The following is a 16,079-nucleotide window of genomic DNA, read 5'->3' on the forward strand; positions in this document are numbered from 1 at the left end:
TAACCCTAACCCTAACAGAATTCTAACCCTAACCCTAACCCTAACGGTATCCCTAACCCTAACCCTAACCCTAACTCTAAACCTAAGACCCTAACCCTAACCCTAACCCTAACCCTAACCCTAACCCTAACAGAATTCTAACCCTAACCCTAACCCTAAACGTATCCCTAATCCTAACCCTAACCCTAACCCTAACCCTAACCCTAACTCTAAACCTAAGACCCTAACCCTAACCCTAACCCTAACCCTAACAGAATTCTAACCCTAACCCTAACCCTAACCGTATCCCTAATCCTAACCCTAACCCTAACCCTAACCTTAACCCTAACCCTAACCCTAACCCTAACCCCTAACCCTAACACTAACCCTAACCCTAACCCTAACCCTAACCCTAACCCTAACCCTAACCTTAACCCTAACCCTAACCCTCTAACCCTAACCCTAACGCTTACCCTAATCCTTACCCTACCCTTATCCTTACCATTACTCTATCCTTTACCCTAACTCTTAACCCTAACCCTTACCCTAACCCTTACCATAAACCTAACCCTTTGCCTAAACCTAAACCTTATCCTCACTCTCAGCCTTACCCTAACCCTTACCCTTAGCCTTACCCTAACACTCACCCTTGCCCTAACCCTTACCCGTACCCTAAACTGAACCCAAACCCTAACCCTAATACTCTCACCCGAACCCTTACTCTAACCCTAACCACAACCCCAACCCCTAACCCCTAACCCTTACCCTAACCCTCTAAACCTACCCCTAACCTATCCCTAACCCTAACCCTCTAAGCCTAACCCTAACCCTCTAAGCCTAACAATAACCCCCAACCCCAACCCTCACCCGAAACCCTAACTCTAGCCCCAGCCCTAGCCCCTAACCCTAACCCTAGTTCCCGAGAACTACATCTCCCGGTATGCTCTGGGCATTCAACATGGCCTCCCGGAAGTCCCGAATCTGAAAACTACATTTCCCGGCATACTCTGGGTACGCAACATGGCCTCCCGGAAGTCCGGAGTCCCGAGAACTACATCTCCCGGCATGCTCTGGGCACACAACATGGCCTCCCACTGCCGGAAAACTACACCTACCAGCATTCCCCGCACAGCCAGCATGGCCAATCACAGGCCGAGTGCTCGAGAACTGCATTTACCAGCACTCACTGGAACCCTCACCGCCCTTACAAAAAAAGCCTCAAGCCCTAACATCCAAAAAACCTCGAAACCCCTACAGACCTAACCCAAACTATTTACCACACTAAACCCCTGAAGACCTATGCCTAAAACCCCCAACCCAAAATCTTAGGATGCTCAAAACCCAAACCCAACCCAAAACGTTAGGAATGCTCAAAGCCCTAGCCCAAAAACTTAGGGCGCTCCAAACCCTAACCCCAAAACATTAAGACGCAAAAAACCCTAACCCAAAAACTTAGGGTAATACACCATAAATGTTTGCTCATTGTCTTTTGTATTATAAAAACAAGGAGTTCTGTTTGAGGAGCGGGAGTTGCGAAAGCTCCCTGCTGAAGTAAGGAGCTTCATAATGCTTGCCTAGACATTATGAAAATTCTTTTGCTTAACGTAACAAAAAATAGACCCCCCAACCCATTCTCCTTCTGCATCTCAGTTGCCTCTTTTGTTCAAAGACACTGTTGCAAAGCTCACGTAACCATCTCCTGATAAGTTGCTAAAGTAGTGTATCGACATACATGCCTTCCTGTCTAACGCTGGGCCAACATGACCAAATAATAAAAGAAGTTGAACCACAACGCCGAGGAAGACTACGGCCTTCATCTTCACGACCACCAGAGGGACAGAGACGACCCACTAGCAACAGTGCGCGCAGTCGCAGAATATACCAGGATGTGCTGCGTAATCCCGGAATTAGCAAAATATAAATAAAAAGGGACTCTGGCGGGGGTGAGGTGCGTGCCGTTGGCGGAGCTGAGACTCCCCGGCCGCCCAGTGCTGTTTTGCTTGATGTTTGCTCACTCAATAAATTCCTTTCTATGATTAATACAATGCTCTATGAAAATTAATTAAGGGGGCAACTTATAACACTTTGGACGCTCAAAACCCTATCCCGAAAACATTAGGACGCTCCAAACTCTATCCAGAAAACTTAGGACTCTCCAAACCCTATTCCAAAAACTTAGGACGCTCAAAACCCTATCCTGGAAACATTGAGATGCTCAAAACCCTTTCCCGAAATCTTAGGATGCTCCAAACCCTATCCTGGAAACATTAAGATGCTCAAAACCCTAACCCAATTACTTAGGATGCTTGAAAGCCTATCCCAAAAAATTAGGGCACACAAAAGCCTAACCCCAAAAATTAAGATGCTCAAAATCCAAACCCCCAAAATTAGGATACTCAAAACCCTGGACCTGGAGAACCTAACCTGAAAAAACAAAACAAAACAAAACAAAAAAAAGATCTTAAAACCCTAACCGTAAATAACTGACCAAAAATAAAACCTTAAGACTCTAACCCTAAAAAACATATCAACACTACAACCCAAAAAACTCTAATACCCTAACACGCTAACCCTGAAACCCTTAAAACCCTAACCCCCAAACCCTTAAAACCCTAACCGTTAAAACTCCAACCCTAAAAACCTTAAAATCCTAAACATAAACCCTGAAACCCCTTACCCTGAAACCCAACCCTAGTGCCCAATCCCTGAAACCTTAAAACCCTGAATCAATCTGTAGCAAATAGCATAGGCTGAGTCGAGGATCTCAGTACAGTAGCATTATTATTCGAGATTACAATGGCGGGTGTCCCACAAGCAGGAGGCTGCCTACTAATTCCATACACAGTTTATACACTTTTTTTTTCTGCCGAGGACCGGGACCCTCCCGACCCTCCCCTGTTTCCCCTTTAACTGTGCTATTCAAGGTTCATAATCTAGCTGGTGCTTCACAGAAAATACACAGCTGCTGGCCTGTTACAAGTCACATTTCTTTTGAGGTTTTTACTCTTTGAGGTGGTAATGTTTCTTACGCCATGATTTCCACCTAATTGCTGTAAGGATTCTGGTTGTCTGCGTTTTACAAGCTTGTCTGTTATAATAAATAAAAGTCCCAAATAGGATTACAATCAAAGTTTACAATTCACTGAATGAATAGAGGTAAGCAAACAGTGCTGGGTACGCCGGGAGTCTCTGCTCCACCAAGACGCGCACCAGTTATACACCAGTTACCTCCCTTAAGGGATACAGAGAAGCCCTCTCAGATACTTCCGTCCTGCTTCTCCTGCATGCGGCCGGAGGTCGGTCTAATTCTGGTGCTGTTGGTGGTGGAAGCTGGGGCAACGGTGGTACTGGTGGCGATACCACAGCCACCGGAGGGGGAGCCGCCGGGGGTGGATTGTTAGGATATGGAGGTGGTAGCTTATCCAACGGCTCACGTTTATCTTCTTTTTCTTTTTCATGTTCTTCTTGTTCTTCAAATTTCTTACCTGCTTTTAGTGTAAATATTGAGGCTGGAAAAGGACCTGAAGTCCTCCTGATCCATAATCCTGCATAATCACTTTCTTCCTGGCTAAAAGCTTCCTTTGAATTAACATGGATATTTAAGGCCTGGCAAATCCAGTCTTCGAAGGATCCAAAAACAGGCCAAAAGACATGTAGTCTTAAAGGCTCCTTTGGCCATTCTGTCACACAATACTGGACCATTTTTAATTTACTTTTTCCTTTTCTGGGGTCCCTATCATTCCAATTTCGAATCGTTATTCCTAATGGACTTTCTGGTGGTATGACTGGTAATTTGCTCCCTTTCTTCCGGTCTCTGGTCTTCGATTTTGTCTGACCCATCTAGGAATTTTACTCTGGCAATTCCCATAGCCCTTGGTTACCTTAGTAAGAGTGTCTTGCAGGGGGTCGAGGACCTATCACACACCCACAAATCCTATAGGAATCCCTTCGGTCCTTCACCGGCCAAGTCCCTCGCGGGAGATTGGAACCGCGGTTAGAAGACCTCCACAATCGCTTCGGAACTAAGTTCCATCTCAGTCACACTCTTACACACACAGGCAACCGAACCCCACCCAACCGAACGGTATACGCTTTAAATGCTTACGACTCCGTCATCTTCGTTCGGATCTTCACACACACAATTATGGGCAAAATATAGTGCTGCAGCTGGCAAGGGAGCTGAAAAAAAGAATCAGAAACTTTGCTTACCTTTATTCAGATTTAAGATGCCATTAGTTCCGACCTGACTCAAACAGCAGCCACCAAATGGTGGGGGTGCCTCTCCTAGATCAAACCAGAAATCAGGAACCAAAGCCCTCCCGGACGAGCGCCCGCTTGTAATAAATGACTGGGTCCCAAATAGGATTGCAATTGAAATTTACAATTTATTAATTGAATAGAGGTAAGCAAGCAGCGCTGGGTGCGCCAGGAGTCTCTGCTCCACCAAGACGCACTCAAGTTACATTAGGCGGCTGGTTTTTATGCTGCTAGGCTAATACATATTCATTACTACTTCTACAAAAGGCAGGGTTATTCTAATTAGTTCCCAGAATCCAAACCCTCCCACTGGTGCAGGCGTTATCAGTCTCCGGTGGTCCCTCTGGGGGCCGCTCGTACTGAAGGCTCGTAGTCTTCCTCCCAGGCTTTTCTCTTGTCCATCTCCTTTGTCAATCTTGGCTGGATGGCATACACTTGCATAGTGTCCCATGCAACAGTTGTAATAGTTAGCAGTTATTCTGAAACCCCTTTGTTCTCTTATCCTCTATTGACCGGAATTGCTGGACCATTCCTTTGCAAGATTCAAGAACTATATACATTAACCACTCTGGTTTTCTTAGACTTTTCATCATATCATGCGGCCCTAGCATTGTTCCATATTGACACGAATCAGATGAACTCATTTCACACTGTTAAGCTGTCTTATCACTGCAAGCATATCTCAATACCACCTTCCTTCCCTCTACAGGATGTAACTGCGCAAAAACAACATTTTTATTCCCACAACCTTGATCCCCTTACCCTGAAATCCTTATTCCCCTTAAACCTAACAACTCTAACCACAACCCTAACCCTTATTATCAACCCCCTAACGCTAATGACACTGACCTTAATCCAAACCCCAAACTGCCCCTAACCCCACACAACCAACAACGAAACACACACACACAAAGATGGAAACTACAAAAAAGGCAAAACCTACGATACAGGCCCCAAATCACAAATACGCAACCAAAATGCTACAGAAAAGCCCCAGATGCAGGCCCCAAATGCTACTGCTAGGCCTCAAAAGCTCAAGATGCATCCCAAAGCAAAAATGCAGGCCCCAAACGTTACAGAAAAGCCCCCAAACCCAGGCTGCACAAGTCTACAAGCAGGCCCCAAACTGCCAACAGAAGCAGGCACCAACCACACCCAGATGCAGACCCCAACTGCCCACAAGCAGCTCCTACCCCACCACCCCCTCCCAAGAACTGGACTCCACCCAGACACTGGCCCAAGACCCGGACCCGACCCCCGCCACCCCCCCTACCCTCCCCCCCGACACAGGTGTACAAGCAGCTCACAACCCGCCCCTTCAGAGACCGGTCCCACTCCCCCCCCCCCCTCCCCAAGACATGGGATGCGGAGGTGTACAACTAACTCCCAACTCCCTCCCCCTCAAAGGGAGGCCCCAAAGACCCCCAAATGGAGGCTCCTAGAGTGAACAAGCACCTCCCAACTCCCCCAGGCACAGGCCCACCCCCCCCCCCAAACACAGGCCACAGAGGTGTATAAACAGCCCAGACCCCCCTCCAAGACCATGGCCCCTATAGTGTACAAGCAGCTCCCAACCACCCACAGATGCAGGCCCCAACCCTTTTCAAAAGGGAGGCACCTAGAATGCATGAGCAACTCCCAACCCCCCTCAAATAAAGACCCCAAAAGTGTACAAGTAGCTCCCCCCCAGAGACAGGACCCAAAGGTGTACAACCAGTTCCCAACACCCCTGAGACACAGGCCCCAACCCCCTCCCCAGACACAGGGACCCAAATTCTACAAGCAGCTCCCAACCCCTGCCAGGCAGGCCCCCTACCCTATACAAGCAGCTCCCAACCCTCCCCCCCCCCCCCGAGGGAGGCCCCCAAGCCCCCCACAAACACAGGCCCCTACAGTGTACAGGCAGCTCCCAGCCACCCCCAGATGCTGGCCCCAAAGTTGTACAAACAGCTCCCAGCCACCCTGCAGAAACAGATTCCTACATTGTACAAGCAGTTCCCAGCCCACTAGACACAGGCCCTGACCCCCCACACATGCAGGCCCCAAAGGTGTACAAGCAGCTCCCACCCCTCCCCCAGACGCAGGTCCCAAGCCCCCCCCCCCCTCAGAAGCAGGCCCCAAAGGTGTAGAGTCAGCTCCCAACCCCCTCCATGCTGGCCCCAAGGGTCTACAAGCAGCTCCCCCCTTGCCCCCAGATACCAGCCCCCAGACACAGACCCCAAAAGCCTAATCACAGGCCCTGAACTCTAGAGGGAGGCTCCAAAACCCAGGACAAAGCCCCAGTGGTTCGAGACAGGGCCCAAATCCCAGACACAGGCCCCAAACGCTAAACATATGCCAAAAAAAGTATTAGTGCTGGTGCCAAATGTTACAGTGTCTGTAAAAAAAAAAAAAGCCCAAAAGCCCGAGATGCTCAAGGCTGAGACGTAACTTGGCTTTCTGAATTATTGGAAAGCAGCCTTCATTCTCAGATAATTGTGTGCAGGCTAGATAGGATGGGGCTTCAGGCACCTCTTCACCTGAGGAAACACACTGCCATCAGGCACCGCTGTGCCAGACAAGCTTGTTCTGCTAGAACACCCTACTCAGATGCACTGTGGCATTCAAGTGAACTGCTTTCATGCAAATATAACGACTGATGTTACAACCCACCTTGCCTGTGGCACCTGATGAACAGAAGAGTAAGCCACCGCAGCGCTTCAAAACCATCCCTGCACGTGCCGCTCCTTGTCGCTCTCTGGCCTTATCTCATATCCTTATCCACTTCTGTGGAGAGCCTGCCACGGCACCTGCAAAGCAAGACGGACACCTTTCATAGTCACCTTGTGCTACTTGGTCGTTCTGCTCCAACCCAGCTCATGACCAGCCCCTCTTCTTACACAGCTCTTCAGAGTGCAGTTTGCTCCTTTGAGCCTGTGCGAGACACCTGTGAAAGAAAAAGAAACGCATAGGCCGATGCAGCATCCAAAGACACAGCACAACTAGGTAAGTTACTCTCATCTGCTCCCTTACCTCTGCCGCTTACCAGCCCCCGAGGCAGATGCTTCAATCTACCCTCTTCAAACAGCTACAACACCTCTAAAAGACAAAGAGGGGATGCTTAGAGGAACAGTGAGACCTACAACACAACAACTGCTACATCTGTTCCTCACTCACCTTGCCAGAGGCAGCTCTGCGTGTGACGTCCCAGGTTGTACACTGCGTTACCTAACCCTTACCGTAACCCTTACCCTAACCCTTCTCACCCTTACCATTACCCAAATCCTTACCTTTACTTTTTCCTTACCCTTACTCTTTCCTTTAACCATAACCTTACCCTTACCCTATACCTTACTCCAACCCTTCCCCTTACCTTCCCCTTCCCCTTCCCCTTCCCCTTCCCCTTAACCTAACCCTAAACCTTAAACCTTACCGTAAAGCTTACCCTTTCTGCTACACTTACCCTTAGCCTAAATCTAAACCTTACACTTACCCTTAGCCTAACCCTCACCCTTACCATTACCCATACCCTTATTCTTACTCTTATCCTAACCCTTACTTTTACACTTACGGTTACCATTAACCTTACCCTTACCCTAACACTTATCCTTAACCTAACCCTTACCCTAAACCTTACACTTACTCTTAACATTAACCTTACCCTTAACCTTTAGCTAATACTTAATCTTACGTTTTTCTCACCCTAACCCTATAATTAACCATAACCATTACCCTAACACTTAACCTTACGCTTACAATAAGCCACACAACAACACTTAAATGTACACTTACGCTTAAACTTGCCCTAGCAATTACTAGTACAATTAAAATATTAATTAATTAAATTAAAAAATTTTAATTTAAAATAAATTGAATTAAAAAATTTAAATACCCTTATCCTTATACCTTATCCTTAACCCTCACCCTTATCATTACCAATACCCTTACTCTTACACTTATTCTTATACATACAACTTACCCGTTTCCTAACACTTAACCCTAACCTAACTCTAACCCTAAACCTTACCTGAACCCTTTCCAGTACCATTACATTAACCCTTACCCTTAACCTAAACCTTACACTTGCTCTTAACCTTAACCTAATACTTACCTTTACGTTTTCCTCACACTAACCCTAAAATTAACCCTAACCATTACCCTAACAGTTACCCCTAACCTAACCCTTACTCTAACACTTACAGTGACCCGTACACTTAAACATACCCTTACACTTACTCTTACCCTAACCCTTACCCTTATCATAACCCATACTCTAACACATACTTCCACCCGTACCCTTACGCTTTCCGTTACCCTAACTCTTACTCTTACCCTTACCCTTACCCTTACCCTTACCCTTACCCTTACTCTTACCCTATCCCTTACCCAATCCCTTACCCTATCCCTTACCCTTAACCTAACCCTAAACCTTACCCTTATCCTAACACTTACCCTTACCGTAAACCTTACCCTTTCTGCTACACTTACCCTTAGCCTAAATCTAAACCTTACACTTAACCTTAGCCTAACCCTCACCCTTACCATTACCCATACCCTTATTCTTACTCTTACCCTAACCCTTACCTTTACACTTACGGTTACCATTAACCTTACCCTTACCCTAACACTTATCCTTAACCTAACCCTTACCCTAAACCTTACCCCAACCCTTACCCTGACCCTTACATTAACCCTAACCCTTACCCTAAACCTTACACTTACTCTTAACCTTAACCTTAGCTGTAACCTAATACTTACCCTTACGTTTCCCTCACCCTAACCCTAAAATTAACCCTAACCATTACCCTAACACTTAACCTTACCCTAACCCTTAAAATTACTCGTACAATTACCCTTACGCTTACCCTTACCCTTAACCTAAGCCTAAACCATACATTAAACCTTACCCTTTCTGCTACACTTACCCTTAGCCTAAATCTAAACCTTACACTTACCCTTAGCCTAATCTTTACCCTTAACCTAACCCTAACCCTAAACCTTATCCCAGCCCTTACCCTGACCCTTACATTAACCCTAACCCTTACCCTAAAACTTACACTTACTCTTAACCTTAACCTTAACCTTAACCATTACCCTAACACTTACCCTTACGTTTCCCTCAACCTGACCCTAAAATTAACCCTAACCATTACCCTAACACTTACCCTTACCCTAACCCTAAACGTAATTCTAACCCTTACTCTAAACCTTACCCTGACCCGTACCCTTACACTTACCCTTACCCTTACCATAACCCATACCCTAACACGTACTTGTAGCCTTAACCTTACCGTTCCCCTTACCCTTACCTTTACTGTCTCTGTTAGCCTAACACTTACACTTAACATAAACCTTAACCTTAACCTAACCCTTATCATAAGCCATACAACAACACTTACATGTAAATTTACGCTTGACTTACCCTAGCAATTACTCGTACAATTACCCTTAACCTTACTATTTAGCTAACCCTAAACCTTACCCTTATGAAAGCACTTACCCTTATCCTAAACCTTACCCTTTCTGCTGCACTTACCGTTTGCCTAATTCTAAATCTTACCCTAACCCTCACCCTTACCAAAATCTAACCATTAACCTAAGCCTCACCCTTACCCTTACCATTATACTTACTTTTACCCTTAACCTAAACCTTACCCCAACCGTTACCCTGACCCTTACATTAACCCTAACCCTTACCCTAACCCTAACCCTAACCCTAACCCTAACCCTAACCCTAACCCTAACCCTAACCCTAACCCTGACCCTGACCCTGACCCTGACCCTGACCCTAACCCTAACCCTAACCCTAACCCTAACCCTAACCCTTGCTCTAAACCTAACCCTTAACCTAAACCTTACACTTAATCTTATCTTTAACCTTACCCTTAAACTAATACATACCCTTACGTTTCCCTCATTATAACCCTAAAATTAACCGTAACCATTACCCTAACACTTATCCTTACCGAACCCTAAACCTTACTCTAACTTTTACCCTGAGCCAGAACCTTAGACTTGCCCTTCCCCTTCCCCTTACTAATACCGTTACCATAACCCTTACCCTTACACTTACGGTTACCATTAACCTTACCCTTACCCTAACACTTACCCTTACCCTATCCCTTACACTTATCTTATCCATACAAATTACGCTTTCCCTAACACTTAACCTTAACCTAACCCTATCCCTAAACCTTACCTGAACCCTTACTCTGACCCTTACATTAACCCTTACCCTAAAACTTACACTTAACCTTAACCTTACCCTTAACCTTAACCTAATACTTACCCTTACTTTTCCCTCACCCTAACCCTAAAATTAACCCTAACCATTACCCCAACACTTACCCTTAACCTAACCCTTACCCTTACCATAACCCATACTCTAACACATACTTCTACCCGTACCCGTACCCTTACGGTAACTCTTACCCTTACCGTAACCCTTACCCTTACAGTTACCGTTACCGTGGCCCTTACCCTTACCCTTACCCTTACCCTTACCCTTACCCTTACCCTTACCCTTACCCTTACCCTTACCCTTACCCTAACCCTAAACCTTACCCTTATCCTAACACTTACCCTTACCGTAAACCTTACCCTTTCTGCTACACTTACCCTTAGCCTAAATCTAAACCTTACACTTACCCTTAGCCTAACCCTCACCCTTACCATTACCCATACCCTTATTCTTACCCTTTCCCGAACCCTTACCTTTACGCTTACGGTTACCATTAACCTTACCCTTACCCTAACACTTATCCTTAACCTAACCCTTACCCCAACCCTTACCCTGACCCTTACATTAACCCTAACCCTTACCCTAAACCTTACACTTACTCTTAACCTTAACCTTACCCTTAACATTAACCTAATACTTACGCATACGTTTTCCTGACTTTAACCCTAAAACTAACCCTAACCATTACCCTTACACTTAACCTTACCCTAACCCTAACCCTAACCGTTACTCTAACCCTTACCCTGACCTGTACCCTTACACTTACCCTTACCCTTATACTCACCCTAATTCTTACCCATACCATAACCCATACCCTAACACATATTTGTACCCTTAACCTTACCGTTACCCTTAACCTTACCCTTACCCTTACCCTATCCGTTACCCTTACGCTTACCCTTAATATAAACCTTACCCTTGACCTTACCCTTACCATAAGCCATACAACAACACTTACATGTACACTTACATGTACACTTACGCTTACACTTACCCTAGGAATTCCTCATACAATTACCCTTACCCTTACCCTTAACCGAAGCCGAAACCTTAAACCTTACAGTAAACCTTACCCTTTCTGCTACACTTACCCTTAGCCTAACCCTCACCCTTACCATTACCCATACCCTTATTCTTACCCTTTCCCGAACCCTTACCTTTACGCTTACGGTTACCATTAACCTTACCCTTACCCTAACACTTATCCTTAACCTAACCCTTACCCCAACCCTTACCCTGACCCTTACATTAACCCTAACCCTTACCCTAAACCTTACACTTACTCTTAACCTTAACCTTACCCTTAACATTAACCTAATACTTACGCATACGTTTTCCTGACTTTAACCCTAAAACTAACCCTAACCATTACCCTTACACTTAACCTTACCCTAACCCTAACCCTAACCGTTACTCTAACCCTTACCCTGACCTGTACCCTTACACTTACCCTTACCCTTATACTCACCCTAATTCTTACCCATACCATAACCCATACCCTAACACATATTTGTACCCTTAACCTTACCGTTACCCTTAACCTTACCCTTACCCTTACCCTATCCGTTACCCTTACGCTTACCCTTAATATAAACCTTACCCTTGACCTTACCCTTACCATAAGCCATACAACAACACTTACATGTACACTTACATGTACACTTACGCTTACACTTACCCTAGGAATTCCTCATACAATTACCCTTACCCTTACCCTTAACCGAAGCCGAAACCTTAAACCTTACAGTAAACCTTACCCTTTCTGCTACACTTACCCTTAGCCTAACCCTCACCCTTACCCTTACCCATACTCTTATTCTTACGCTTACCCTAACCCTTACCTTTACACTTACGGTTACCATTAACCTTACCCTTACCCTAACGCTTATCCTTAACCTAACCCTTACCCTAAACCTTACCCCAACCCTTACCCTGACCCTTACATTAACCCTAACCCTTACCCTAAATCTTACACTTACTCTTAACCTTAACCTTAGCTGTAATCTAATACTTACCCTTACGTTTCCCTCACCCTAACCCTAAAATTAACCCTAACTATTACCCTAACACTTACCCTTACCCTAACCCTTACTGTAACCCTTACAATGAACCATACGCTTACACATACCCTTACCCTTACTCTTACTCTACCCTTACCCTTACCATAGCCCATACTCTAACACATACTTCTACCCTTAACCTTACTGTTACCCTTACCCTTACTCTATTTGTTACTCTTACGCTTATCCTTAACAAAAAACTTACTCTTAACCTTACCCTTACCATAAGCCATAGAACAACACTTACATGTTCACTTACGTTTCCACTTACCCTGGCAACTACTCGTACAATTAACCTTACCCTTACCCTTACCAAACCATTACCCTTACCCTTAACCTAATCCTCAACCTTACACTTATCCTAGCACTTACCCTTACCGTAATCCTTACCCTTTCTGCTACACTTACTCTTTGCCTAATTCTAAACCTTACCCTACACTCACTCTTACCCTTATCATAATGCTTACATTAACCCTTAACCTAAACCTTACCCCAACACTTACCCTGACCCTTACATTAACGCTAACCCTTACCCTAAACCTTGCACTTACTCTTAACCTTAACTTTACTCTTAACATTAACCTAATACTTATGCATATGTTTTCCTGACTTTAACCCTTAAATTTACCCTAACCATTACCCTAACACTTAACCTTAACCTAACCCTAAAATTACTCGTACAATTACCCTTACCCTTACCCTTAACCTAAGCCTAAACCTTACAGTAAACCTTACCCTTTCTGCTACACTTACCCTTAGCCTAAATCTAAACCTTACACTTACCCCTACTGTAACCCTCACCCTTATCATTACCAATACCCTTACTCTTACCCTTACCCTAACCCTTCTCCTTACACTTACTGTTACCTTTAACATTACCCTTACCCTAACACTTACACTTATCCTTATCCATGCCCTTACCCTTACCCTAATCTTTACCCTTAACCTAACCCTAACCCTAAACCTTATCCCAGCCTTTACCCTGACCCTTACATTAACCCTAACCCTTACCCTAAAGCTTACACTTACTCTTAACCTTAACCTTACCCTTAACCATTACCCTAACACTTACCCTTACGTTTCCCTCACCCTAAGTCCTAAAATTAACCCTAACCATTACCCTAACACTTACCCTTACCCTAACCCTAACCGTAACTCTAACCCATACTGTAACCCTTACCCTGACCCGTACCCTTACACTTACCCTTACCCTAAGCCTTTCCCTTACCATGACCCATACCCTAACACGTACTTGTAGCCTTAACCTTACCGTTCCCCTTACCCTTACCTTTACTGTCTCCGTTAGCCTTACACTTACACTTAACATAAACCTTAACCTTAACCTAACCCTTATCATAAGGCATACAACAACTCTTACATGTACACTTACGCTTGCACTTACCCTAGCAATTACTCGTACAATTACCCTTAACCTTACTATTAAGCTAACCCTAAACCTTACCCTTATCCTAACACTTACCCTTATCCTAAACCTTACCCTTTCTGCTACACTTACCCTTTGCCTAATTCTAAACCTTACCCTAACCCTCACCCTTGCTTAAATCTAACCATTACGCTAGCCCTCACCCTTACCCTTACCATTATACTTACTTTTACCCTTAACCTAAACCTTACCCCAACCCTTACCCTGACCCTTACATTAACCCTAACCCTTACCCTAACCCTAACCCTAACCCTAACCCTAACCCTTAACCAAAACCTTACACTTAATCTTAACTTTAACCTTACACTTAATCTTAACTTTAACCTTACCCTTAAACTAATACATACCCTTACGTTTCCCTCATCATAACCCTAAAATTAACCGTAACCATTACCCTAACACTTATCCTTACCTAACCCTAACCCTAACCCTTACTCTAACTTTAAACCCTGACCCGTAACCTTAGACTTCCCCTTACCCTTCCCCTTACGCTTACCCTTACCCTAACCCTTACCCTTACACTTATGGTTACCATTAACCTTACCCTTACCCTAACACTTACTCTTACCCTATCCCTTACACTTATCCTTATCCATACAACTTCCGCTTACCCTAACACTTAACCTTAACCTAACCCTAACCCTAAACCTTACCTGAACCCTTACCCTGACCCTTACATTAACCCTTACCCTAAAACTTACACTTAACCTTAACCTTACCCTTAACCTTAACCTAATACTTACCCTTACTTTTCCCTCACCCTAACCCTAAAATTAACCCTAACCATTACCCCTACACTTACCCTTACCCTAACCCTTACCCTTACCATAACCCATACTCTAACACATACTTCCACCCGTACCCGTACCCTTACGGTAACCCTTACCCTTACCGTAACCCTTACCCTTACACTACCCTTACCCTTATCCTTACCCTTACCCTTTCCCTTTCCCTTTCCCTTACTCTTACCCTTACCCTTACCCTATCCCTTACCCTTACCCTAACCCTAAACCTTACCCTTATCCTAACACTTACCCTTACCGGAAACCTTACCCTTTCTGCTACCATTACCCATACCCTTATTCTTACCCTTACCATAACCCTTACCTTTACACTTACGGTTACCATTAACCTTACCCTTACCCTAACACTTATCCTTAACCTAACCCTTACGCTAAACCGTACCCCAACCCTTATCCTGACCCTTACATTAACCCTAACCCTTACCCTAAACCTTACACTTAACCTTAACCTTACCCTTAACATTAACCTAATACTTACGCATACGTTTTCCTGACTTTAACCCTTAAACTAATCCTAACCATTACCCTAACACTTAACCTTACCCTAACCCTAACAACCCTTACTCTAACCCTTACCCTGACACGTACCCTTACACTTACCCTTACCCTTACCCTTTTACTTACCCTAATTCTTACCCATACCATAACCCATACCCTAACACATATTTGTACCCTTAACCTTACCGTTACCCTTAACCTTACCCATACCCTTACTCTATCCGTTACCCTTACGCTTACTCTTTACATAAACCTTACTTTTGACCTTACCCTTACCATAAGCCATACAACAACACTTACATGTACACTTACGCTTACATTTACCCTAGCAATTCCTCGTACAATTACCCTTACCCTTACCCTTACCCTTACCCTTAACCTAAGCCGAAACCTTAAACCTTACTGTAAACCTTACCCTTTCTGCTACATTTACCCTTAGCCTAAATCTAAACCTTACTTTAAATCTTACTAAACATTACTTTAAATCTTACCCTTACTGTAACTCTCACCCTTATCATTACCAATACCCTTTCTCTTACCCTTACCCTAACCCTTCTCCTTACACTTACTGTTATCTTTAACATTACCCTTACCCTAACACTTACACTTATCCTTATCCATGCCCTTACCCTTACCCTAATCCTTACCCTTAACCTAACCCTAACCCTAAACCTTACCCCAGCCCTTACCCTGACCCTTACATTAACCCTAACCATTACCCTAAAACTTACACTTACTCTTAACCGTAACCTTACCCTTAACATTAACCTAATACTTACCCTTACGTTTCCCTCACCCTAACCCTAAAATTAACCCTA

At 44.6% G+C, this 16,079-nt stretch overlaps 1 long non-coding RNA gene across 1 annotated transcript in view; it reads right to left on the bottom strand.

Annotated features, from left to right (window-relative positions):
- LOC311428413 overlaps positions 1 to 6,991 on the bottom strand; it is a 9,939-nt gene extending 2,948 nt beyond the window's left edge. The window contains exons 1-2 of the long non-coding RNA XR_014687713.1: positions 6,889 to 6,991; positions 4,085 to 4,158 (exon numbers count right to left, since the gene is read on the bottom strand). This is a non-coding gene — a long non-coding RNA (uncharacterized lncRNA). The remainder of the gene's footprint in view (positions 1 to 4,084; positions 4,159 to 6,888) is intronic.
- Between the last annotated feature and the right edge of the window lie 9,088 nt (positions 6,992 to 16,079).

This window comes from Aythya ferina (genome assembly GCF_964211825.1).
Source record: "Aythya ferina genome assembly, contig: HAP1_SCAFFOLD_77, whole genome shotgun sequence".
Taxonomy (NCBI): Eukaryota; Metazoa; Chordata; class Aves; order Anseriformes; family Anatidae; genus Aythya; species Aythya ferina.